Here is a 27741-nt window from a genome sequence, read left to right as displayed (position 1 = left end):
CATGATATTGTCTGTACCTCACCCTCCTCTGTGTCCCTTCCCTGCAGTAACACGTAGATAAATGTATATGTTTCGAAATGCGTAAGCATTTCTATGTCTACCCAACGAGGAATTTGTCCTTCCGTCACCTAAGACGAATGCAATGGCTCATACCCTCGCACTCGGGTTTCTGTGGTCGGTCCACGAGTGTTTTGCGAAGGCATATACAACTTCGCTGTAAAAACGCTTTCCTACATATGCTCGTGCACTGAAACAAATATGAGCCTTCAAGCGCATCATTCCTGTAAACGAAGCGAGTTTCTAGAATCGATCGGCTATTCGCTTAACTTGACAATCAACGTCGATGGTTGCTGCACATTTGTTTTTTCACAATGTCGTAGTCTCATAGCCTCTGCAAATGCTCCTTTATTGGTATGTCGCGCGCAACGAAACATATCAGTTATTAGAGATCGCAGTAGCTTGAAATCCAGTAACTGCAGACAGGTAATTTCGCAGCATTGTGAGAAAGCGAGAATTGCTAGTATTCAGTGGCAGGTCAAGAATGCATAGGCAAATGCACCTCCAAAACCCAAATGACGTCTTAGATTCTTCCACTTCTTCCTTCACTTGCAATATATATATATATATATAACCGTGGGGCCCAATTTATGCTATTCATATCATAAGAAGCCAACAAACAAAGACACCAAGGACAACGCAGGAGAAATTACTTGTACGTGCTAAATGAATTAAAGAAATAACAAATTAAAGGAATTGAAAGTGGGTAAAAAAACAAGTTGCCGCAGATGGGGAACGATCCCACGCCTTCGCATTACGCATGAGATGCTCTACCGATCGAGCTATCACGGCGCCGTTTTCCCATCCATTTTCTAGGGTATTTATGTATTACTAGAACTAACCCTGGGAGTGTTAGCTAGCGCCACCACTCACAAACTTTGGCAGCGGATAAATTAATACATAATTTTTAATACAAGTAATTCTACTGTTGATGATATGTTGCTTTTTTTTAAAGGTACCGTTCAAGATTGTGTACAGCGATTCATCCCTTTGATATCTGAAAGAGCTGAAAATCACAATTTTTTTATAAAAAAAGAAATTTTACAGCTGTGGCGAAAGTTGACACGGTTAAAGAAAAAAAGGTTGAACAAGGCGAGTAGTCCTATCTTGAAAGCAAGGACTGGTGAAATACGCGAAGAAATAAAAGAAAAATGTTCTCGTGACAAAGAAGAAACATTGCAATGAAAAATTACCAGCATTTATTAAAACGCGATCAAGCAAACGTTGGAGGGAGGTCACTCCAGGCACGTGCTCTCCTGACCCATTTATTTTCACAGAAAAATTTGTGAGTGACGACCCTGCTGCTTGTACCGCGTTAAATAACCATTTCATTAATGTTTACGTAGACGATAACGACTACCTTCCGTCCTTTAATGTAAGTCTATCTCCGATATCATATGTCATCACTTCTGATGAAGATGTTTTTTAATTTATTGTGGATATTCAAGCAGCATGCAAATGTTTGAAACTATCCATGATTTTGCTGCAGCATTAAGTGAAGGAAAGTAGGTAGATGTCACTTATATGGACTTTCAGAACGCTTTTGATAAAGTTTTGCAGAAAATATTACTTCACAAATTGGGATGTATTCTGAAAAATGCGAGATTGCTATTATGGATACGCGCCCACCGTTATTGTCGACAACAATTTGTTTCCCGAAATGAAACCCGTTCTTGTAAAGTCCCTGTTTATTCTGGCGTCCCCCAGGGCTCCGTCCTCGGAGCGCTTTTGTTTCTGTTGTTTATTAATGACATTGTCACTGATATTTCTCTAAATGTTAACTCGTATGTTGAGGATTGTGCATTGTACTCGAAAATACCTTCAGGTGAGGATCAGATTAGGCTGAATAATCAATTTGGCAATGTGGTTACCATTAACAGTCTATACCAAATAACACTGAAGAAAAGCCTTTTATGTTATCAGTGCCGCACTATAACCTCTCTATCAGAAGTTACAAAATAAAAATATTTTGGATTATGGATAACAAGTGACGTAACATGGAACAAGTATATGGACACAATTACGGGAAACTGTCTTCGTAAACCCTTTCTTCTAAAGCGCTCGTTATTCTAGTCCACCTGTTTGCATGCGAGCATATAAAACAATTATTCGTCCAATTTTGGAATATGCACTGGTAATAGGGGATCCTTTCACTAAGTGTAATATTAAAGAACCAGGAAATCTGCGAAAAAGAAGCCTTGCGATTTATCTACAAATGTTACGGTCGGACGTCAGCCACTGAGCTTTTGACAAGTGGCCTGCAATCTATTGTGGAGAGAAACCGTATTGGTCGCATAAAGTTGTTCTTCCAGTTCTTGAATGGACAGCTCAATTTTAAGACCTCAGGTATTCTTGCGTATTCTTCGGGTTATGCCTCTCGCAAGCGACCCAGTAAAATGATAACACCTTTAACTTCACCGATTATTTGTTATAAGTACTCTTTTTTCACCTAGAACTATTATTGGCTGGAATGATCTTTCTAATGATGTCGTATTACGTAGCACACTGTCAATTGTCCAAAAGCCGCCTCATTTGACCCCCACTAATCAGTGCATTGCATAATGCGTTATACTGTAATTCTTGTATATAGTACTATTGTACTTTCACAGTGATTTGCTATTGTATATTGCACTTTAATTATTGTTGTGATATATCATGGTTGTTAGTTCATGCCTGTATCTTTGCAGTTTTCTGTACGCACCCTGCCACGATCCTTTAGGAAAGATCGCAGTATTCATAAATAAGTCAGGATGAAGCCTCAACGTAGTGGCACATTTTACTGGCACATTTTAGTGGATATATAACGTCATCGATATTGAGCCGAAGATAACGCTTTCATCGGGAAGAAAGCAGTCTTTGTTTTCCAACTAGCCTAGGAATTAGATTGACAGAGCCAAAGCACTTCATCTGTAGGCAGACACCACTCGACAGGGCTTTATTTCAGAGGTGAAGTATGGGGTCAAGTGCTGGCTTCACAGATCTGCTCGTAAGAAGCGGCGGGAGCTTCCACTCCATCAACATTGGCTCTATGGGACGTGACGCACGAGCCAGTAATATACATAATTATCGGCGCGTTCATTTGGAGCTAGCGATGGAGGCTATATACGAGGCGTGATAAGATAACCTTTTCATTCCGCTTGAACGTGATAGGTTGGGACTTGCTCACCTCTTTGCTAGACAGATTGTTTCTCGCTTGTTTCGTGAAGTCACAACCGCATTTTTTGCGTGAAATGCAGCTTCCCCAGATGAAACCGCCCCAAATGCAACTGAAATGCGACGTGAGATGCAACCTTGGGGTGTTCACAAAGAATTAGTTGAAACGGTTTATGTTTTGAAAGTGCGATTTAGCCTGGGATTTATTCTCAGTGCTTCCCGCAATGCAATCTCTGATGCATTGGTGAAAATGGCCCTTCTGGTTCCCTTCTATCGGATGCCTTAAGTGCAATGTCGTTTTCAGGATGTCCTTAAGTAACTCTGGCGGATGCGCATTCCTCTTGGGACATTCAGTTAGAGTGGTTGCAAGCGAGGAACTGTTTCGTTCGGTGGTCAACAAACTGCCGCCTGAGCCTCTGGCCTAAAAGAATTGATCGCTGTTTCGCATCCTGTCGGGACGCTATGTGCTTTTGGGACGAATTATACAGAGAACAGTAAAGAAATACATAGACACGGCGTCACATATCTTCCATTTATAAATGCCGGTGACCTGCCTTGCGATGTGATTACATTCCTCGGTTCGCATAGCCTCTGGCGCAACAGGATGCGTGATAGGCGTGCTAAAAGCTCCGACACATACTGGATCACCTCTCCTGGACTCCGCAGCCTATGTGCGGAATGCTTATGCTGTTCAGGAGGAGCCGTCAAATTTGACGGCAATGCTGAATGCATGGGCGTGTTATGGGCGTGTTTCTGCTCAAAATACAGTTTTCAGATTTGTGCAGTTTGCATTTGTGATCTTTCATGTATTGAAGATAAAGTAAGGGCAGTTGATTTTTTTAAACATTTAGTTGAAGAAGCGCGAAATGATGTGAGACACGCAGAGACCTATACGTATACCTACCTACCTATCTCAACGTGCCTAGAATCGAGCCATAGATTACTTCGCATTAAAACAGAAGAGCGCTTTAAAACCACTAAAGTATTTTCTTGCAGACAGCGGCATTTTTGGACGTTATTAACGCTTTTATTGTTCCTTTCATTTCAATGTCGCTGTATATATGCATGTGTTTGTGAATTATGTTATGTTGACTGTTCTGTTGTGACTATATGTGATAATGTATTTACACGATGTATGTACTGCCCGCTGACTAGAGACTGTGTTATTAGGTGACAGTATCGTTTGTATTTTTGAGACTTTTATCTACATAACTGTGGAGACATTTATCTTGTATATTGTATGTACCATGTATTTCTTACGTCATAGTCTTCCTGTGAGAACGTTGCGTGATAAGTCCTGGCACTTGTGTGAAAAGGTTATTTGATATGTAATCTTGAACCCTGTATGTTGTATGATGGAACCATTCAAGAGATAAGGAGCAGCCAGCGCCTTAAATTGTGCGTCAACATCTCCTTATATCATATCAATTAAAAAAGAAACTGATATCGCATCCACTCATATCTCTAGCTCTCCGCGGCAGCTTGCTCTACTGCAATGAAAGTTAATTAATAGTAATAACATTAAATACATAACTAGAAATGAAAACTTAATATGAAGAAGGAAGAAAAAAGTGAGAGAGCTAGAGTATTATAGAATTCTTTTCTTTCGGAACCAATGTGGGGGACCGCAGAGGCCATGCAGTTGATAAACATGTTCACTACACCGCGTCGTAGGCGGACGCTAGCGAATAATTCAGTTACGCTTCATGCGTGCTTTACCACTGCACGGTGGGTGAATACTCAGACAAAATATGTTTCTTGTCAAAAATGTCACCTCACAAAGCCCATACACCCATAATCTACTTCAATAAGATTAGAACAGCTTGTTGATATTTATGTATCGCCGAGGAGAGTACATTCGAAAAAAAAAAAGAGAAGAAAACATGAAGCGACACTCGAGTGAGATAACCTGTTAGTTTAATAGCTGAACTACGTATTTACGACTGAAAACTGTCTCCAGCGTATACAATACGCAACTATTGGTATGCTTGAAATATGAATTTCGAGGTATATCAAACTCAGCATAGCCAATCATTAAACTGCGTTAGGTTTTGGAGGAAAACGCGAACAGAAGGATGACGATGGGTATCGGAGAGAGATGCGTATACGGGGGGAGGTTTCACCTTGCACCGCCGCGTCTATTTCATATCTGCAATGACCCTGAGCCTATAGTGAGCTCATCTTATCTATAAATTATTCCCCGAGCCAGCCGAGCTTTCCGTAATAATAAATGGTAGGGCTTTCCATGCCAAAACCACGATTTGATTATGAGGCACGCCGTAGGGAGGGGACTCCGGAATAATTTGGACCGCCTGGTGTTGTTTATTGTGCACCTTAATATAAGTACACGGGTGCTTTCGCCCCCATCGAAATGCGGCCGCCGTGGCCAGGATTCGACCACACGACTTCGTGCTCAGCAGCCCGACACCCTAGCCACTAAACAACCACGGCGTGTATGAGCTTTTCGTGTTCGCCGGTTATGCTTTCCTTCGAACGTCGGGCACCTCCCACGCATGAAATTCTTGCGCCGCCCAATTGTCCACGGTACAGAAAGATTACGGTAATAACTTCCTAAAACTGTCCGTACATTTAGTAAATTTCGAAATTCCTCATTATACCGAAATAGTTTGAACGTCCTCAATATTTCTACCTTTCTTGTGAAACTGTGTCGAACCTCTTGCTTTAATATTACAAGTTTCCCTTCGCTTTCTATGTATTCCTTATTATTTCTCTTAGGTCCGCTTTCCTTAAAGCTTTTATCCCCTGGTTTCCTTCTATACCGCCTGTTTCTTGTCGAGTCCTCCGTAGCGGGTCAGCGTCATTGATTGGAAGCAACCGAATATGCAAGGAAGAGAAACAAGAGGCACGGCTTGCGGTTGCGAAAGACATATATGTTATTTTCGAAAATGAAAACAGGTAGAGGTGGTCCTTGTTGCTGTAGATCATATTCAGAGTCGCTAATAACGAAAACACCAGCGCGGGCGGAGCGTAAGGTGTCAATGAAAAACTCGGCGAAAAAGAAGAAACAGGCAGGAAGGTAAAAAAACAATGCTACATTGAAAGAGAGAAAAAAAAAAAAAAGAGTAGGTCTCACCGAGATTTGAACTCGGATCGCTGGATTCAGAGTCCAGAGTGCTAACCATTACACCATGAGACCGAAACTCTTCCGACGCCGGGAATCGAACCCGGGCCTTCTGGGTGAAAGCCAGATATCCTAGCCACTAGACCACGCCGGAGACGGCGGAACGGGAGCGAGCGCTCGAAGCGGCCTCCGTTTGCGGCCGCCGCGCCGCGTCGCTGCACGGAAGTAGTAATTCGTGTGCGGGTTGTGGGTATAGAAATAGACGCGAGCGGTATGCCGTATAATGTGCATTGCTGGGAGACCTGCAGCTTTGTCTGCGCTGGCGCTGCACCGAAGTCCTCGCCATAAAATATTTTTCAGGATATTTCGTAACATTTGTTTGTGGCCGCTTTCTCATAACCGCGAGTTGAAACGGCTAAGCGACCGAGCTACGAAAATAAGAAAGAGAACATTGGAGGCTGAATGCGATCGGCCTGCCGCCCTTGAAACATCGTAGGCGAGGCCGAAGTACTAGACGTGTCTGTGGGTCGCTAGCGCAGTCGCTCGTTATCAAATGAGTGGCGCTTCAATCATACGAGGCTCCCTAAAGGATTTTTAACATATGTTATGGATTTATGGTTTGCGTTGTGCGCAGCTCCGGCAAATATCAAATATATTGTCCACGGTATCGAACTTTTGCATGTGACATATTGACCTTCATCACCCGGCCCCAAGGAGGTTAAAGAAAAACTGCAGTTTTTCTTCAACCTCCTTGCCCCGCCCTAACCCTGAAAGATTCTGGGAGATGTGTTCGACTTTCTAGTCGTCGAACAACTAGCTGCCAGCCGAGGATCAAGCCAGCGCTAATGAGGAATGCTAAATTAAGTTATGTGAGCAAATTGCACTTCGAGAATAGCAAAAGGGCCATTTTGTTCTTGACGGGCTGCCTTGGTTCCTGGCCCAGAACAGACGCAGAAAAGAAAGACAGATGGCGACGCCGCGCTGAAGTTGACCAACGCCGTGACGTCGCGTATTTCGAAAATCGACAGATCAGGTCAATTGTTTATCGATAAAGAAGGATGGTTTGCAGTGACGTCATCGCGCCGCCATTTTGACGTGCTAGCGCGTCGAAAAGCTGAGTAAACAATAAACACGAGGGCACGACAGGCGCGTTTTTTTCGCGGAGCGACATATCGATAACAGTGGCAATACGCTTTAAAATGATGATTCAAAAAGCGAAGCAATGTACGAGTCGATAAAACGGTGCACTGACGCCATCGCGGTCGCTACGTTTGGGTACTGGCGCGGTGATGAGCCGCATCCATGGCGTTACGTGAAAACCATATATACACATTGCACGCTACTAACGAAACCAAGCATCACGCTAGCAAATGAGTTTCGCCTACTGTAGTTCGCCAAAACGGCCCAAATACGAGGATATTTTCATATCCTTTCTTTGATATCTTTTATTTTATTTCAGTTATAAAAAATATTTTACTATCGCTAACTGATTTCAAGCGGGTCGCAGTAGAGGATCTATATGCTTATGGACCGCTCCTTTCCCAACGTTTCGTATATACGTCTGAAAGCGTCCACACGTTTGACATAGTAGCGTTTTATGCACTTAACCTCGTGGCGAACAAACTCTCTCCGCAATATAAATAATAAAGTTCCTGAGGTTAGTAGAAAGTACTCCAGCCTCCCCATCCTAACAGAATAAAAGTGCTCAGCATTCGTGGTCGGTACAGGAGAGGATTCCGTAAGCTACCAAGAATCTCCGAGCGAATGAAAAAAGTGGGTTGTTACAGTATCTCCGTATCTTGCTACAACACTTAGAAACATTCTTTTTGCATGCACCTTTGTCTGCTATATTTTTACTTCTGTATGCTAAGAAAAGCAGGACATTTTCCCACTGTTTCCAAAAATTGCGAGGAAAAAAACTGTTTATTTCATTCACGCAGAAAGTTGGGCTAGTCGGTGTTGATGCATTTGCTATGAGAGTTATTAACTCGAACACGGCTACAACATAAAAAACGGGTAGGACAGGACAGAGCGCTAGCATTCAACTGACAGGCTTTATTCTGAAAAAAAAAAGCATGCAGAGAGGCCACCGTATGCTCAAATAAGTGTGCAGACAGACGCGTAAACGAACGTGCAACGTAGGAGACAACCAAAGGCGCAACGAAGCCGATAAGCGCCTGCGACAAGCCACTACAAAGCATACACAAGGTTCTGCTCGAGGTACGACACTTCTTTATCAGTGAGTGCCAGTGATGGAGCACTTACGCATTCGTCAACAGCTTTTGAAATGCAAAACGCCACGAATATTTCCCCATCTAACGACCTGGCGAACCGTCTGAGCACTTGCGCGTTATGAAAACACGGGGAGCATTTACATTTATGCTTTTTTTTCTCAAGGCTTCAAGATTTCCAGAGATTTTACTTCTCTGTATACAAGGAAGTATACGAGACAAGTGCATTCATGCTATAACTGTAGTGTCGGTTGCAAGGTGAAGGACCTGGCAGGTTGCTAGCCTTGCTGTCACGTGACAATTGGCGCGTCCTCGAGCCGCGGCAGACGGCAGCTTCACGTGGCGTAACGTGTTCGTTCTTCACACAGGCTCTCTCTCTCTCTCTCTCTCTGGGTACTGTTCCGCGCTGGAGACTGGCGCCAAAAAACGATTTCCTCTGCGAGAACTCGTTAAGGCCTGCAAAAGAAGGGGAAAAGGAAGCCAAATTAAGCCCAGAGAGAGAGAGAGAGAGAGAGAGAGAAAGCGCCACGCCAGAGGAGTCTGAAATGAGGGGAAGGGGGCACGAGCCGCGGAAAGTCCGCGGCTATTATTTTATTTTCGTTTTTTCGTGCGTAATCCGTGCGCGCCTTCATGAATACAATGATGGCGGGTATGAAAGCGCGGCCGCCCCGAGTTCGACGCTGTGCTTGCGCTCGTCCAGATTTACCACGGGGAGGAAAAACGAGAACCTGAGCAATCATCATTATATAGGTCTGATCCTGAATGAACCCGCAGCGCACGGAAGAGAAAGCGTAAAAAAGAAAAAGAAAAAGGAAATGAGCATGAATGCAGTGCTCAAACGAATACAAGGAAGGCACCTATATAAGTTGACGTCGCAAGACTACTGACGCGGGAGAGCGCGAGGGAAGTATTGTAGGCGTTCTGGGGCAAGGTGGCGGGCCGTGGGAGCGCCGTTCCCATTTCTTATCTTTTCCGCCTTCATATTTTTTTTTTTGCGTTTCGCGGTTCACGCGCTTTTCCCGACTTGCAGAAAGTTGAAATCCGAGAGCGAAGACGTGAGGACGCCACGCTCGCAGAAGCAAGGCAGCTGAGTCGACCACGGGTGCATATCGCGAGCGGCCGCGCTTTGGAAGACGCGTGGCATTCGTCGGCGAACCGATCGTGCGAAGAAAGATCTTCGCGCGTACAGTGCAAGGAACGCCCAGTTTATTCCTCAAACAACAACGTCCGTCTTCGGATCCCCGTTTGCAACGTCGCCGCTGCGGGAAGCTCGCGTTTCCTGCATAAATGAGTAATGAGCGCGCGCTTGGTTGCGCGGCGCGGAAGCCAAGGTCGCGCCTCTCGTCGGATCGTGAAATCTCGCCGCTCGTTGCACGAAGACGTCGTGATTGGACGAGCCCAAGGCCGAGTGCGTTCCAGACGGTACGCGCTGCGTTCGCAGTGCTGCGTGAGTGTCCGACGTGGGGCGAAGAATTGCGGAGAAGCAAACGGTTGACCTCGAAACGCGCGAATCACTCGTGAACGGCAAATGCGAGCAACGCCGTCACGATTTCGTTTCCGACTTCCTCTGCACCGGCAATCTCGAAGATTTTTTTTTTCGTTCCTACGGTGCGAGGATTTTTCAAGCCCGGTGAGTGCAGTCAACCAGTTGCTGTAGGATATGCAGCGTGTTTCAGCTAACTTTTGCCAGAGTTTAAAAATATGCCGATGCACTCTAAGACGACGTGACCAAATGCATGCGGCTCACTTTTGTATATATTATGTCCCGCTATTTCGGGTATCTTGCTTAATTAGATAATTAGTCAATATTAATTAACCAACTTCTAATGCAACGAAGTTAGGCGGGAAATTACAATTAGAAAGTTCTAGAGCGCTTTGCAAAACGTCCGAATAAACCGTTTCTGTCTTTCTTTCTATTAATAGTGCTTTTCAGCTTACTGAGGATGCCCGCGAAATACGAAAAAAAGAATGCCACGTGACATACCCGCTTGCGCGCCGTAATTGCAGCGCTCCCAAACGGTCCGCGTACAAACGAACATGGCATCTAGTACGGCGTGCTGCCGCTTGAAAGGCGACTGGGCAGTGACAAAGGTGTTGGCTGTGCTATTTACGCCAGCGATGTGCTTCCCTCGCGGCGGTTCATGATAGCGATAAGCAGACGCAGCGGCAGCACACCCGGCTAAATGCTGTTCGTTTGTGCGCGGAACGCTTGAGAGAAGTGCGATCACGACGCGCAAGCGGGCATGTCACGTGGTGTTTCATTGTAATTCACGGGCATCCGCAGTAAGCTAAAAAAGACACACTAATACTTAATAGGCAGAAAGACATAAACTGTTGATTCGGGCGTTTTGCAAAACGCTCTGCAACTTTCCAATTCGAATTTTTTTGCTAGCTTCGTTGATTCAGAACTTGGTTAAACAATCTTGACTAATTATCATATTAAGCAAAATACAACAAATAGCATGACGCATTACATGCAAAAATGAGAAACATTAGAGTGCACCGGAGTGTTTTTTAACTCTGGGTAAAGTTATCTGAAACACCCTGTATAACATTGTGCATAACAGCTAATGAGACCTAAACATGACGTTACAAATATGGCATTGCGTGACGATCGAGTCCTCGCTCGCGAACTCGGGGAGTGCGCAGGATATTCAGCAGGAGTTCCAGTATTGTGCACCAGCACCCATATTTCTGCAAATAGCTGTGTTAGAACATCGTGCATAAGACGGTGCAGATAAGCCCTGCTCGCTGCGCCTGAAATGAGAACGAACAAGAAGGCGAAGAAACTTGCGCCGGCAAGCTTTGGAACAGCAATAAGGATTCCGTAGAAGTTTACCCACATCTCATACTTTCCAAGCGTGTTTAGATGTAACAAGCTAATGTCTAGGCTTAATGCATGCCTGAAAGGGAAAATCTCCACAGCGAAAGTACTTATTTGAAATCAACGACTGCCAGACGCCTTTATAACGAAGCGCTTATGCATGAACTTCAAGATAATTAGTTATGTATGGGTCACTTCGTGGTAAGAATTTGGTGCCGTACCGCGTCCGATAAAGCAGGCTGCCAGTCCATCTAGCAAAAATAATACCTCCATTTAACACGAATTCAAGACGTGCTTAGCGAAAAAAAGTCTCAAATTTTCTTCTGCGCACTTCCTCCGGCGGAACGTTGCGATTGCGGCCGACCCTATGTTATGGAGGTTGACGCACGCTTCGTGTCGAAACCCGACAGTGATGCAACGTGTGGCTGCAGAGCGTCATATTCTTATATTGCCACCGCTGCCGTTAGGTATTATTTTTTTTTTTGTCTTCAGGCTCTTTACTGTAACATTGGCATCGTGAACTATCGCCAGTTTCCTGTGCTCCTTGTTGGCTTCGATGACATCATATGTCGTTCGTCTGTTCCGAGCGACTCACGTCGTCGTCAACGATCGACGTATTCGCCAGCCGTCGCACTAGCTGCTGTGCTGCTACGAGCGGCGTATGCGTTGAGTTCCCGGAGCTGTGCCGCAAGACTAACATACTCGCTGTAATCGGCACACTTATCAAACGACGTCGCTATGTCCTAGCGCTGACTACTTTTCAATGGCCGCTGCGGAGGGGAGTGGCGGCACCGGCTAAGTGCATTCACGGTAAAGCAACCAATGAGCCATTGGGGATGCCTAAATTGCTTCGTTGTGCAGAATAATTCGTTGTAGTGGTATTCGCAGTAGAGATCTTCGCAGTACACATAAAAGATAGAAATTCGGCCGGCACACACGGAATCCTTCGTTGTACAGGTAATTTCGTTGCAGCAGCGTTCATTGAAGGAGTCTTCGACTGTAATCTATAGTTTTGGCAAAAAGACATCGGGAGTCGTAGGCAGACGGGGAGAGGAAAAAATAAGTGGCGGGCCAAAAACATGTGTGTGAAGGCCTTGCAACGAGAGATAATGAAGGGGAAGGCGGACCTTCCACTGCATTGAATGACCACTGTCTACAGTGGCAATAAGATCGACGCCTTGCAGCAGCAGGTTTACTAATTTCATCTGAAATGTTATACACTATACTTAATATTATTTTCGACTAATATATTATCTGAAACAACGTTCGAATGTTTTGTCGTAGTGCTCTGACACACGATTAAAATAATATAGGTTTTCTGTTTCTACTATATTCATCGTAAACTACAGCTGACTAAACTGATAATATAACTCGTTATTGTATTCGTTCAGTGATTGAAAATTGCCATTGTTTCATCTTTTAAACGCACATTTCTATCTTCCCCAACAAGTGAAATAGGGTAGCCTGGCTTCCAACAGCTGGCTTCCAGCGTCTACATTTGGACATCGCAGTTAACACTACTTATTGTAAGAAAGGCTTGCACTCCTTGTCCACAAACAATGATCCCCATCCATGCCGCGAATCGTATGCGAGCGCAAAACCGACGCCCTCAAGGAGCATGGCAAAAGTAAGTGCGCACTTAATGTCACAGGGACGCTGTAGCCTTCCTGCGTTTCATTCCAATTTAAATGCGGCTGTCGCGACAGGGAACCGAACCCGCCACCTCGTTCGCTCATTAGAGAGACGTTCGCCATTTGCCGCTGATTCACCACGGCAAGGAAATGCGCTCCTGACACGAGCATCGGTGCGCAGTTACTAAGTCATTCGAAGAGTCAACGGAGTATCGTAGACACGACATGAAGGATGAGCGACGTGGGACCATCAGCTTCACTTGAGGCGGCAACATGTACGCAGTGGTGGTAGCGCATTTTGATAGCTACTGAAAAACGGCCTTCGCATCTCTGTGCAGGTTGGTGGCATCTGTATTCGCATTCGCTACCTCTGTTTGTTTCTGCTACCACCACCACCATTCGTAAAGCAATTGATTATCGCTCCTTTGTTGTTTTCCCAAATGTCCCACTTGTGTGTTGCAGTGGCTTCTCATGACGCTGCAAACCTGTCGAAACTCAGGATGTTGTTATCACTTGTGCAGAATGCCGATGTACTGTTCACATCGGGAAATGCAGTGGTGTTTATAAATGATTGTCTAAGATGATGATGGAAGCGACAAGGTTAGCACAGAAGTGTAATAAGTGTAAACAATGCAAATCTGGTGATTTGCAGGCACAGATTGTGTGCATTGACAAGAAGTTATCTTTAATACCACCTCTGGAAACTAGGTAACACGAGCTCATTCACCTTCAGTAAACTGCACACAGCATTGAGAAATCTGCACAGCACCTGCCGTACACTTTGGACCAGTAGAACAGCAGGCTGCAAAAACGAGACAAAGATATATGCGATTTACAACGCCGCATTGAAGCCGTTGAAAAGTCGTCAGAAAAAGAGATGACTGACCAGCTGCAACAAGAAGCAAATGACACGGAACGGTACAGCCGTCACCTGAATGTATAGAAATTCATTGCCTCGTGCCGCACGAAAGTGAAGAACCCAGAAAAGATGTAAATAAGATTGTTCAGGTACTAGCCCTTCCGAAGTTATCGGAGAACAACAGCAAAGAACTTATTTCTCCCTCTCCTAAGAAAGACAAATATAACCAGCTGTTAATTTGGTATTGTACCGCAGAGTTCTGCGGTCGAAATGCTTTGAAAAGAAAGAAGAGCAAGCAGCAACATCCTCTGGCATCCGGTCTTCCAACAACCTTGGCAGTTAACATACGACCGCTGTGGCTTGCGAAAAATAAAGCAAAGACTGAGAATCATATGAGTGGTTTGGACGACTGACGGAAGGATCTTCGTATGCAAGCAGCCTGACGCACGTGCTACAAGAATAAGCGAGGAAGGCAGTGTTAAGATCGCCTTTATCATCCGCATTTTATTGGACGCTGATGGCTACCCTTTTACGCTATGAACCACTACCCAGTTGATTCTTTCAGTGACTTACCCCTGTATTGTAGAGCGTTGTTCCTCCACTCGACTCTTTACCTTAAATGAAGAAAGCCGAAATGAAGCCGCGCACAGACAGAAGCGGTAACTGCGCTTCATTGACACTACCACGGCCGCTGGATAAAAAAAAAGCTTTCTTTTTTATCCAGCGGCCGTGACACTGCACGGCAATTCTTGAAAAGCGTAGCGTCTTTTTCAATCGACGGGCGGCGCTGCACTCGGTAGGTTTCAGCGCCTTAGAACACGCACCTATGAAGCGAGATATAAGAAGGAAGAAGAAGCATGTGCTTGGGCTACTTCAAAGCTAGGGAAACGATGGAGCATGTTTTATTAAAATGTGAAGAGATCTGCCCAGCGGTCGATTGAGGCACCACTGGACTCCTTGAAGCCCTTGAGTTCAGCAAGCGCAGGAGGAAAGTAAACATATCCGCAACAGAAATTAGTAAGAGGCGATTGGAAGACTGGTGGAAGAAAAGTGGGGAAACGACAAAAAGTGGAGACGTACAGAAACAAAGTTCACAATAGGGGGTCAAAAAATTTGGTAATGGGAATTCATCGTGTTCTTCCTTTCTTTTTCTTTTTTTCCTTTTTAAGCAAGGTAAGACATTCGGCAGTATGATAGCAAGAGCTTGGTAGCGCAACACCCCCCCCCCCCCCCCCGCCCCTTTCCAAAGGGGACGCTCATAATATCCATCCATCCGTCCAGCGGTGGGGTGAAAACGAGTTTTTCCCGTCGCTTTTCCTCTCTGACTCGCGCCTGTCGTCTATGTACACGCTCTGAACCACCCCCGGACGCGGTGTGCGAGACAGCAGCAGCCACAACAGCTCCAGCCGTAGCAGCAGTGGGAAAGTCGAAGGAAGAGGCAAAGAAAGCTTCGCTTTAATATACTGTATCCTTCACAATAGGGATTATTTGCACTCGCAGCCCTGTGAACGCCGACGAAGGTGAACGACAATACATAAAAACATGCCGTGCAAACGAGACCACAGACTGATTACGATTTGTGGAAGATTGTTGCTGCAAACAGCTACAAATCTGCTGTATCCACATCCTTCCATGCAACAAGTCGCTTCGGTTGCACATCACTTTAATCAGCTTATCCTGCAGTGGCACTCTACCTATTTCCTGCGGGTGATGCAGCTGTTTCGCGACAAAATACGTAAAAGCTTTCCGGTGAGAGATAAGGCCTGGGTTTCGCGTATTCAGGTGACAGACGTGATAAAGAAAGATTCACGCTTATCCGCAGACGACACGCAGGGAGGCACTGGAAGGACACGGCGTTGCCATTTGATTTGAAGACAATTACGTCGTCCTCTCTCGCAGTAAGAATTTGCACTTTTTGGGAAATATACGCGAGCGCATCGTTTGTCATCGTCCAGCAGCAGCGCTTCAAGGATACCAATGATACGTTGGGTGCACAATGCGTGAAACAAGTTGGCAGCGACACGGGTATGTATGTACACGGGCTGCGTGTGGCCGATATTCGTTGTATAGGAAACAAAAGAATGGTGCACGTGACCGTTTTAAAATCAAAATGAACAGATGTGTCAGACCTGCTAATGTCAGATTATTTCCAATACAATTTATTATCACGTGGTTGATTGATGTGCCAATGTAAGGGAAGTGCAATCGAGAACGGCAGCAAATTAGGTGGGGTGATGAAATTAGGAAATTTGCAGGCGCAAGTTTAAATCATCTAGCGCAGGACATGGGTAATTAGATATCACTGGGAGAGGTCTTCGTCTCACAGTGGACATAAAATAGGTTGATGATGATTATGTTTGTTTGATTGATTGATTGATTGATTGATTGATTGGGAGATCATAGTCAGATAACAATGGTGGCCCAACGCTTCCGCTTATACTTGACTCAGTGTAACATGAGGAATCCCCTAAGTTTTCGTACCACAATCAATCAATCAATCAATCAATCAATCAATCAATCAATCAATCAATCAATCAATCAATCAATCAATCAATCAATCAATCAATCAATCAATCAATCAATCAAGTTTATTTCCAAAATAACTGTTCCGGCCAGCATTCATTTGATTCATTTAAGCTGAAGCCATGCGACGGTGCCCTTTGAGATATCAGTTTGAACGCAGCAATACCACTTACAATGTCTAGCGTCGGTCAGGTGTAGTTTCGCGGTTACAGCAGTATTAGTTTTAAAGAAGTTGCGCTTACAGAAAATGTATTTGTGGCTGCTGCTAATGATTTTCTGCTGTTACCTGTACTCAATATAAGTTTAGACGATGTGCACATATACAGTTAACCGAAGCACCTACGTAGATCGTGTCTAGTTTAGTAGTGTGGTGCAATTTACACAGCCACGGTAAACACATGTTTATATGCACTTTCTACTCCTGCTTTAGTTTCGGTATCCTACTAAATATTATAATCAAAACAAAGGAACCGCGCTCCAAAGGGCTAACAGTGCACTATAATGATGAAAATGAGAAATCCGTCACGAAGTAAAGTAGTTAACAAGAATTAATTGAGGTAATAAACCAGCACACAGCTTAAAAAATTAATCTTACTCATTAAATATCTGCATGCAATTGTGCAAATACTAGCTGCTCGATATAAATAAGCGGTGATGACGCAACGGTGCCTCCAGCAGCAAGATTATTCGGAACCGGAAGTTCTTCATGTATCGCCCCCGTATGTGTACTTTTACTGCAGTGTACTGGTAGTTTTACTTTTTGCCGGTGTTCACTTACATCGAGTAAACATTGTTATCAACAGTACTTGGTATTAGTGCGCGACGCGCTTTCCACCCTATATACCGCATATATACCAACGCGAGGAATGACACTGCGGTTCAAGACATCGCATGTCACGACCTCAACGGCGGCAGAACTAACGGCCCTGCGTCGAGAACTGGAATTCGTTGATTCTGAAAGACCTAGAAAATGGGCTGTGTTCTGCGATTCAAAACCAGCACTACAGGGCACGCAGTCAGTTCTCCGACACGGATGTCATGACCAATTGACATACGAAGTCGTGAAACTTTACCATGATGTCCAACAAAAAGGTCACGAGGTCGCTTTTCAATGGGTACCTGGTCATTGTGGTATCAGTGGCAATGATTCTGCCGATAACGCTGCTCGCACAGCACATCAAGAAGAACACAGCGTCCCAATTCCGCTTTCGAGGACTGACGCTGCAAGGCAGCTTCGACACCTGGCACGCAGTCTCACAGGGACCGAGTGGAACTCGCCAAATTTACGACTTACACGACTGCATCGACTAAACCCTTGCCTGCAATTCCGACCTCCACTTGGACTTCCTCGACGTGAAGCTGCGCTTCTCTGCCGCCTTTGGTTAGGAGTGGCCTTCACAAAGGCATACTCTACATTAATTGGAATGACTGACAGTGCAGCTTGCGAGGTCTGTGGCATCGAAGAAAACATCGACCACCTGCTGTGCCACTGTCCAAGATATGCCTCAGAGAGACAAGAACTTGCCAAAGCTTTCCAAAAACTGGACAATCGGCCGCTTTCTGTGCAAGTGCTGCTAGAACACCGCCCCCATCGCCCGTCGGCCCATAAAGCGGTGAAGGCGCTTTTGTGTTTCTTAAAGACGACGGGTTTGTGCGACCATCTGTGACTATTAACGCGATTTCTGTAAGACCACACGCGTCAGCGAACTCGCCGCAATTTCCTTCTTTCCTTCCCTCCTCTCTCTCCCTGTGATCTTTGTTTTCCCCTTTCCCATTCCCCCGGTGTAGGGTAGCCAACCGGACGTTATTCTGGTTAACCTCCCTGCCTTCTACTTTTCTCTTTCTTCCTTCATATACCGCATTGCCATATTTGCGCCACTAGTGCTACATATATAGCTAAACAAACAGAGCTCCATATTATCAGCTTGTACGCGTGCCGCAAAATATGTGCAAGTGTACGCAGTCCTATACCGGCAGACATATGCAGTGGCGCTTATCCCGGATACCGAAACCTCCGAGAGAAATAAATGCTACCACGTATGACGTCATTTGAAGAGTGCACTTGCCCGTGACACACTATCTCTTTATCTATCACTATCGCTATGCCTTTGAGTGCGGATGCACGTGAGGAGTGCATCCATGGTCGCTCCCGATTTCGATACCTGAACTCCGACTTCCTGTCATTGCGATTACAATGGTGCGGCAAGTTATGTGCGGCCGGCGCGTCAGACCTCGAGAAACGTGCAGTGAATTTCGCCGAAAAAGAAAACGATGGCAGAAAAATAAAACAATGAAGCCCCAGATGGACGCACCACCACACTCTGCTCAGTTGGCTCTGCAGGGGCCGAGGAGCGTATAGCGTCCTGGCTTCCGCTGCGGGCACGACTGTTGCGCGCAGGCCCATTATGCGTTCCTGCTGTGTAGCTGCCTGCATACCACGCCGTATGGAAGGTGATAGTAAACATCAATATAGGTACCCTTTCGTTGGACGCTGAGAAACGCAAACGTCGGTGCCGCCTCGTACGCAGTCGACGCTCGTAACGTCGGGGCCGGCGTTTGTGATCGCGTAAGCGTTATGACACACCTGCTATCTGGCAGGGTGATGTTCCTCCTGCGTAAGAGCTGCCTTGTCGCGCGCAGCGTCACGCCATGTCGCCTCCGCACATTGTTAGAACGCCGTGTGAGGAGCTCGAGCGGAACGCTGAAAATCGCCATAGCTTCCGACGCTTCGCCTTCGGGCGAAACTCCCATATTTATTTAGGCTGAAAAATTAGCCATCCCGTTCTTCAGTGAAGATTTCTCATTCGTTCAAACAGCCTACAGATTAGCGCAGAGTCACTGGATCAGACAATTGCCGAATGCGGTGCCTTTTTGCTCCTGAAATAAATCCTGGGGTTTTGCACGCTAAATCACGACCTGATTACGAGGCACGCCGTTGTGGGGGACTCCGGATGACTTTTAACCACCTGTGGTTCTTTAACGTCCACCTAAATCTAAATACGCGAGCGTTTCTTGCACTTCGCCCGCGTCGCAGGGCGGAAGCCGCTGCCGGGATCGAACCGGCAACCTCGAGATCAGCAGCGCAAGGCCGTTGCCATCGGGCTACCGCGGCGCGGGCTGCCAAGTTGTTTGATTTGTAGGTAGAAGTTCGCCCGCTACAATAATATGCAGTTTCCGTCTTCTATTTTAGTAATCTGACTGGCTGCCTATCTGCCGGCCAGCCCCCGTCACCATGGCACGTGACGGTACATTCGACCGAGTAGACCTCAACAGTGGATGCTTAATGTGGGCGATGTACGGTATCTGCTTGTAAAGTTGACGATCGGCTTTGGGGCGCGAACCAGAGAACGAAGACTCGAGATTTGACAAAGACACACGCAAACTTTGACCATATTTTATTGGCGAAAAGGGCTAAGTTATATACACAGACGAAGTTACACGCACAGCGGTGGCACGTGCGACACGCACCGAAGGGCCTATTTATGCACAGCGCGTGCCTAGATATGGTATAGTTGTCGAATCGTGGATCGTGCCAAAGACGATAGAGCTCCTTTCGCGACAACCTCATCGAAGGCGCAGTGGCGCATTTAACCTCCGCGCGAATAATTTCTATACCGCCTCAATGATTTCTCTAGTCATCTGCTTGGGATGCTTGGCGATTACCGTGCATTCTTTGAAAACCGTCACGCAACCGTCAATCCCGCCAATACACTCTTGTAGGTGACCTTGCGCTGCTCTATGTAACGTTGTTGTCGCGTGTGTGAAGACCATCGTTTAGGCACCTTCCTGTCCGACCTTTGCACTTATAGCCCCACGAAAGCGAGGTCGAGTATATACAGCCTCCTGCGCGCATGCCCCATATAATGTGTTCTTTTGCTTTTTCTGCGCATGTCCGAGTCCTTCTTTATAAACCGATATTGCGTACTTTGCGCTCTCGTGTGGCAATAAGCACATAGGCCAGACAGGAACAGTGCCTGAACGATAGGCTTTGCGAACACGACAACAATGTACACCCGGCCCCAAAATATTACGGACCATGAAATTTGAGAAAAAGCGGAATATCTCCGCAACCTCACAACGCAGCCTGGTATTTGCATTGCGGGCATCGGCTAGAATATGTTAAGAACTTTTTCGTATGCAGTTCTACTGGCTACTTCAGCAGGCTGCTTGGAAATTGAACGTTTTCTGCGATCCCGTGGCCGGTAAACTTTTGTGGCCGGGTGTACATATAGTAGTGCACGGACACTTGTAGAAGTACACCGGGCTTGCCAACCCGTTAGCAAAGATTGCACAGTGGTCACCAAACATTCAAACCAGATGACCAGATAAATCATCGAGGCGGCAGAAATTAATCGCTTGGTATATATAGTTAAATGCGTCCCTGCAGCTTTGATGAGGTTAGCTAGATTATGCATGGCACGATCCACGGTTAAACAATTATAGCATGTCTAGGCACGCGCTGTGCATTGACAGGTTCTTCGGTGCGTCTCGCGCATGTCACCGTTGTCACATTCTCCTTGTTTGTTTAGAGATTCCTTGTTGTTTTCTTGTTTTCACCCGACCGGATGCACGTCATACTTAGTCTACGTATCACCCTTCTGGCCAATAAATTCAGTTTAAAGTTCGCACTTGCTGTCGTTATTGCCTGAAAACATTGTGTTTGTCAAGTGTTGAGTCTTCGTTCTCTGTAGTTCTGCGCAAAAGCCAACTGTCGTGGAATGCTACACCAACTCACCCAAGCCAGTACCATATTCCTTGTATAGTTGTTTCCCTCCGAAGCCCCCGATGAAGGTAGCCGACCCTCTCAACAAATGTTTATGCCTTTTGGGGCTTATCTTATCCCCATAGGATAACAGTAATCTGTCTCACGCGCCTTTTCCTTTCTTTAACGATGCACGCCCAGTAATACGCTTTCAGGTCACGAACAGCGGATGCGCGCATCAGCGTGACACCGCGTTCTTGACAGGAAAGTAGCGAGTGTGGCTCGTTAACGAAAGGAAATTCGCGCAAAATAGATTGTTGTTTGGGCACAAGATAAGGATTAAAAGGTGTGAATATTAGAGTGCATTATTATTTCCTTATGTATACTCCAAAAACTCGAAAACTTACATCGATCGGAAACCATCAAAAACATTAATTTTCGTATTCGAAAGTTCGAACATACGCACAGTCCTGCAACTATTTCTACGCCTCTCTATAATAAACGTACCTTCCTTCGCCCAGAACACACATCGATTAGATAAGACGCGCCTCCCTTAAGGTCTTGCATTCCATTGGTGCTATCTCGCTACCGGTGTTACTTTGCGGCACGTATACCTCGGCGAAGAGCCCATTGCGAAACGAACAGGGAATAATCAGCTTCGACAATCAGGTCGAGGACACGTTGCTCTCAAAGACGCGCTTAAATCCGCATCGACGAGACCAATGAGATATTGCGCCGCCCGTCCCCATGCTGTGTTTTATACTTATTATGCATATAAATCGGTGCGAGATCCAGGTACGTAATCGAGGTGAGGCCATTATGAATAAAACCTTAGGTTTATCTGTCCGGTATAGGCGTATAACAAAACAGTATGCGTACGCCGAGACCATCACCGTACGTTGTGACGTCACTTAGGCGAGAGATCGTTTCTTTCACCGAAGCAACGAAAGGCGCATCCGTCGTCTCCACCAAGCCGGAACGCAGATAAGTGACTCGCATGAAACAGCGATACGAGGACAACGCACAGTGCTGACGCTGCTATCATATCGCCGCCGCTGTTATATCAGTTGTCTCCTGCGATTCATTTCGTATTTAACAATTAGTGCTACCTCGGTATCCCATTCGCGACGGCCGTATACATGTGCCGGTCGGAAACGTGATGGAGGAGTAATGCTGTGCGCGGCCGCGACTTCTAAATTTCAGTTTCGTTCTGCGAGTGGTAAACGGGAGTGTGTCACAAGGACAGTTCGTGGGGCACCGAAGACTTGCAAACCAATGACCCAGGCTTACTGCGGCGTTGCCTTTGTGTGAGATACAATCCGCATCCCGCGACGTCAGGTGTGTGTGATTTTTCGTGTCTCGTATAAAAAAAAAAAAACGCGTACGTGTCTTACATGTACGGATATCGTCGTCGCCGATACGGATATCGGTGTCTCAGCGTATTGCGCATGTGCTGTACGTAAATGTCCATTTTCTTAGCAAGCTGCAGTTTTTCTGAATTTCCGGCCCGTCTTCGTTAACCCCTGTAATGTTAAAATTAAATTATGGGATTTAACGTGCCAAAACCACTTTCTGATTATGAGGCACGCCGTAGTGGAGGACTCCGGAGATTTCGACCCCCTGGGGATCTTTAACGTGCACCTAAATCTAAGTACACGGGTGTTTTCGCATTTCGCCCCCATCGAAATGCGGCCGCCGTGGCCGGGATTCGATCCCGCGACGTCGTGCTCAGCAGCCCAACACCATAGCCACTGAGCAACCACGGCGGGTTCTGTAATGTTCAACGCATCACATATGCTATGCTGGGGTTGATGCCACGAAACGCTGATGGAAGCGCGGGGAACTTAATGCAAAGCCCATAGTTGCGTTTTTGGTATGCTGGAAGGGAAGTGTCCGCTGGGGACAGCGTAACAAACCAATTACTAATCGTTAATTAATTACTGCAGTAAATAATTTAGAACCGAAAAAAAAAACACATTTCCTTCTTTTATCTGTCTACAAGTGTATTCTGCATGGCCAGAAATAAATGTAAGCGATTTGTTCCAATTTTCCTTGATGTGAACCTGCGTTTTGTCATTACACGGTTTAATATATCGGAATAATTCGATAAGTCGATAAATCTTGCGGCTCGGAGGGAGAACTGGACGCGTATGTTGAAACGCAAGTGTCTATTTCTAGCGAGACGCGCGGGCTCTTCGCGAAGATCCTGTTTTTTGTAGCTGTTCGGGAAACTGATTCTTAATATCTCATTCTACGTAGAACGATAGAAGGTACGTTATAGCCTCGAGACATGCGTTAATGGTAAATGTGAAACTAACCCCACTGGCTAAGCGCATTGGAGATAAATAAACGGTCGAAGGCGGTCTCCAATATTAGTGTAACACACAGCTTCATAAAAATAATGTCCTCAGTGATTATTAAGACATTTATGGTATCTCAGCCAGTATCGCAGAAGCTTTGAAGAACGCATGTATTCTCATAACTTAGAGCGAAAAAAAAAAGAGCATGAAACGGCCGATCGTGCCGTACAGTTTCGTGTTGTGTCCGCATGCCCTATCCTCGTTAACGTGCATCCAAAATAAATAATCTCCGCTTATTTACTCCAAATAGTCTAGTTGCGGACAGCGCATAAAGCGTTCTTCGAAAGTTAGCAGGACTGCCAAGCTGGGTTGCGCGACGTCGTCGCGTAGCCCTCAACACACTACAACACGTTCTTAACTGCTGCGACAGCAGTTAATTGCTCGAGACTGCCTTGTCCATCTGTCCGTCCATTGCTTTACGCTGACGACGACCGTTGTCGTCATCGACGGTATTGTGTATAGTCGCCAGGCCGTTTTCACACCCACAGCTTCGCCATACGGCGAAGAAAGGAAGACTGTACAATCGAACGCCTCTATAACGAATTGCTTGGGGCCTCCGAAATCGTTCGCTATACAAACCACTTCGTTGTAAAGGTTGCGCACTGCACAACTCACAGTACAACCGAGACAGAATTATTCCCTCGTTATACAGGTCATTTCGTTGTAGAGGCGTTCGACTGTAGTTAGTTAAAATTAAATTATATCCGGGGGGTTTTACATGCCGAAATCTGATTATAAGGCGAGTCGTGGTATAGGGGACTCCGAATTAATTTTGAGCACCTGATGTTCTTTAAATCTAGGAATACACGAGCATTTTTGCATTTCGCCGCCGTCGAAATGCGACGGCCGCGGTGGGGTACGAACCCGTGACCTCGAGCTCAGCAGCGCGTCGTCACAGCCATGCACTACGCGTCAAGAATGAAGGAGAGGCTGCTCCCTGAAAAGCGCGATGCGCCTGCCATTTATCCTTCCGTGCTTCGAGGCCCATTTGCTGAAGCCATTGTAGCACGATTGAAACAAACACGAAGAACTTGGGACCGAACACCACGGGCGCCACACTTCTCTTTTTTTTTCTTCTCTCTCGAAAGTTTGCCCTGCGGCAAACGTACATTTAAAGAATGCCAGGAGGTCAAAATTAAACCACACTTGTCATCACCGCTCCTCTCTAGACAAACAGCAGACATCGCCTCCGTTCCTCTGACGCTGTTGCGTGGGCATCTCACACTGCGCATTCGCTTGATTTCATGTTCGCTTTTCGGCATAGCTTGTATGCAGTGCATAAACACAAACATTGCATGAGATTAAAATTATGGCCCTTGGGGTAGATAAGCATAAACATTGCGTGAGATTACACGGTGCGCGTGCGTAGGATGACGCTAAACACAATTGCAAGCATGCAACCGTAAGTTGTGCAGCATTTAATTAACCACTTCAGTAGATTCCATTGTGTGTTGGATCTGCATAACAATTTCTTTCTCTAAAGATTAGAAGTCATCGCCGGAGGTGTTGCGACGAGCATTGCTTGAAAAGCACCTGTTAACTCATTCTATACCGTTTATTCTTAGTTTTTCGGAACGGACCCGCTGAGCTCGCGAAACTTCCACGTTTCCACGTGTATATGATCTGGACGCCCCTGCGGCGTCAGTTATCTTTGTCGAAATGCAGTTATCGCATCCTAGCTGTACGAACCCGTGCACTTGGTGTGTGGAAACTTACACGTCTGTAATCACCGGCACACCTACCTCGGGAGGCGTAAAAACTTCCATGGGCACTTCCTGCGTGCTTGCAAGCATTCCATGCACGGCCAACACCCCTTGCAGTATATGGCTTTCCAACGGCTTTGCATGAACACGCTGGCGGTGTTATGCGGACTTATCTGTTACAGAAGTTTGTTGTGGTGCTCTTTTGAAGGAATTGTTTATGACTACCCAGTATCTTACCATTTTTACTTCTTTTGCCTCTTCCTTCCGCGTTTCCACTGCTCTTACTGCTTCTGCTGCTTTTGTCGCTGTCTCGCACGCCGCGTCGGGAAGTGGTTCAGAGCGTTCATATGCATGGCAGGAGCGTGGCAGACAAAAGAGGTGACGCGAGAAACTCGTTTAGACCTTGCCATCGCGTAGTCAAAGTGCCCTCTGGAGCTTCCTAGCCATCGCCACAATACCTGCTTGACGGCTGTAATTATCCGTGTCCTCCTGCAAAAGCATCGCAGAAACTGCTGCGCTTAACTTTGTACTAAGGCGCAACCGCCGTTCCAGAAGGGGAGGTAGATACAATGGTAGAGTTGAGGCAGGAAGAAAAGGCGGGGAATGGGTAGAACACCAACGCAGTCACGAAACGATTGAATGACAATCTTGTCACTCTTCGCTCGCAGTTCCCACACATGGGGGGCCGGGCGGGAGAGGGCAAAGGCGATGTGAGAAGGCGAGGAAACGCTCCCACTAGACACGACGGCGGTTGAGGATAAACTGGATAAATTTAAGTTCAAGCTATGGTACGGCACCTTTCTGCTATTTCTAAAAAATAAACCCCGTGGAAATTTCGCAGACGGACGACTGACGCAGGGTGTGCTTGCGCAAAGCCGCATTAAAGCACCGTATAGCGTCTAAGCGACACCACTGAAGCAGCAGCACGTCAAATCAAAACTTATGTGCCTGCCGCGGTAGCTTTATGGCTTTATGGCGTTGCTCGAGGAGGCGGGTTCGATCTCGACCGCGGCAACAGCATTTCGACAGGGGCGAAATACGAAAACACTCGTGTATTTAAATGCATGTGCACGTTAAAGAGCCCGAGGAGGTCGAAATTAATTCGGAGTTCGCCACTACGGCATGCCTCATATTCCGATTATGGTCTCGGTACGCACCGCCCCACAAATTAATTAAAGTTTAACACTTCTGGCACGATACGGTGTGCCGCGTGAGGCAATGACATAGCTAAACTTCTCGGAGGCTATGAACAGTGGCGCACAACAACGACTCAAGCAAACACGTCTCGCTGTGCGTACTGTACTCTACGCAAAAAAAGAGCAGTGGTGCGCGTGGTAACGTTTAACGTCAACTCACCCTTATCGTATTGCACTACACACAGAAGAAATTAAACATCCGCCCTGAACATCGCCGCTAATTGCCGTCAATCAAAACAAACAGCACCGAAAGATTCGCTTACATCGATTTTTTATGTTGCGCTAAATACACGTATCCTTTCCTCTTGTTGGACAAGTGTTCAAGTTGTTGTCTTCAGTAGGCGAGTGTGCGGACGCTCTATGGCACTATGGAATAAATTCTAGAACAGAGAGAGAGAGAAAGAGGAAGGAAGGATGCTTAGAAAGACAGACAGGTTAACCAGAGGTAGCTCTAATTTGCTACCCTGCATTGGTGGAAGGGGTAAAGGGATCAAAAGAGAAATAGAGTGGAATGGAGGAGAGAGAGAGAAAGAGGTACGAGCACAAACCAAGTAACTGCGTTCGCTGCACAGAGCGGTATAGGGCGGCGCTCTATCATGAAGGCCCGTAGACCACAGGAACATGAGTAGCGTGAATAAAGCCTTCTGCGCAAGAATGCTTTGGGAGCACTAGCCTGGAACTTGTTCTGAATAAGGTGGAAGCTTGGGCGAGTTGGTGATTCAATATCGATATGTGTACGCAGCGCAAGTTAAAGACGAGGACTGAAGGAAGAACACAACACAGGCGCTGTTTAAATGAGCGCTTGAAAGAGCATTTTTACAATATTTACACCGCCGTGCAAGGTTATCTTGGCATTCACTGCATAGACTGCCATTGTGACCCTGAATTTGAAAACTGCGTCGTAATCTCTAAACACCGAGAACTGCTTACACGGGAAATCATACAGGCTGACAAGATACAGCGGCTGGGTGACCTTTGCATCAGCATGCCGTTTATTGCCCTCACCAAAAACAAAATCAAGTATATGGCTGTGGTGCAATAGGGGTTCGTGTGTGACACACTGCAAAAGTTTTTTTTCATTACTTTTGATCATGTATATAGTTCTGGCAATTTCGCAAATATAGATCAATTGAATACAGTGACTTTGTTGTGTTCTTTCTTCAGTCCTCGTCTTCTTCCGCTGTGCACACATATCGATGTTCTGATCGTGAAAGATTGTCCAATTTTAGAAGAGAGTATCGGTTGTCTAATATGTGGCACTGACTAAATCATTGAACAGATAAGGCAATAATTTGTTAGTTTAATGCATTTCGTTTGCGCAATCACACACTTATTTTCCAGCTTTCGCGTTCATATGTTCCTTCGTACATTGCCCTGCAACTTCATCCTAGACCAACCTCGCTTCCTTTTACCGCCAGGT

At 46.0% G+C, this 27741-nt stretch overlaps 1 protein-coding gene and 2 non-coding genes across 5 annotated transcripts in view; 1 reads left to right on the top strand and 2 right to left on the bottom strand.

The window, feature by feature from the left end:
* The window catches only part of LOC126541892 (uncharacterized), a 64551-nt gene that overhangs the window by 11967 nt on the left and 24843 nt on the right, over positions 1-27741 (top strand). Inside the window, exon 1 of one of the 3 annotated variants that reach the window (XM_055076378.2) lies at positions 9389-10153. The exons of 1 other annotated variant lie outside the window; for it this stretch is intronic. The gene's annotated coding sequence lies outside the window, so the exon portion shown is untranslated. Of the gene's footprint in view, positions 1-9388; positions 10154-21899; positions 22401-27741 lie in introns of those variants that run through there. One more of the 3 variants, XM_055076375.2, reaches the window with a different exon arrangement.
* Positions 6296-6367, bottom strand: TRNAQ-CUG (transfer RNA glutamine (anticodon CUG)). Its single transcript has one exon. It is a non-coding gene; the product is annotated as a tRNA-Gln (tRNA).
* TRNAE-UUC (transfer RNA glutamic acid (anticodon UUC)) lies at positions 6375-6446 on the bottom strand. Its single transcript has one exon. It is a non-coding gene; the product is annotated as a tRNA-Glu (tRNA).

The sequence above is a fragment of the Dermacentor andersoni genome, chromosome 3 (assembly GCF_023375885.2).
Source record: "Dermacentor andersoni chromosome 3, qqDerAnde1_hic_scaffold, whole genome shotgun sequence".
NCBI classification, from domain to species: Eukaryota; Metazoa; Arthropoda; class Arachnida; order Ixodida; family Ixodidae; genus Dermacentor; species Dermacentor andersoni.
The sequence above is the reverse complement of the archived record's forward strand: the minus strand, read 5'-3'. Positions and strand labels throughout refer to the sequence as shown.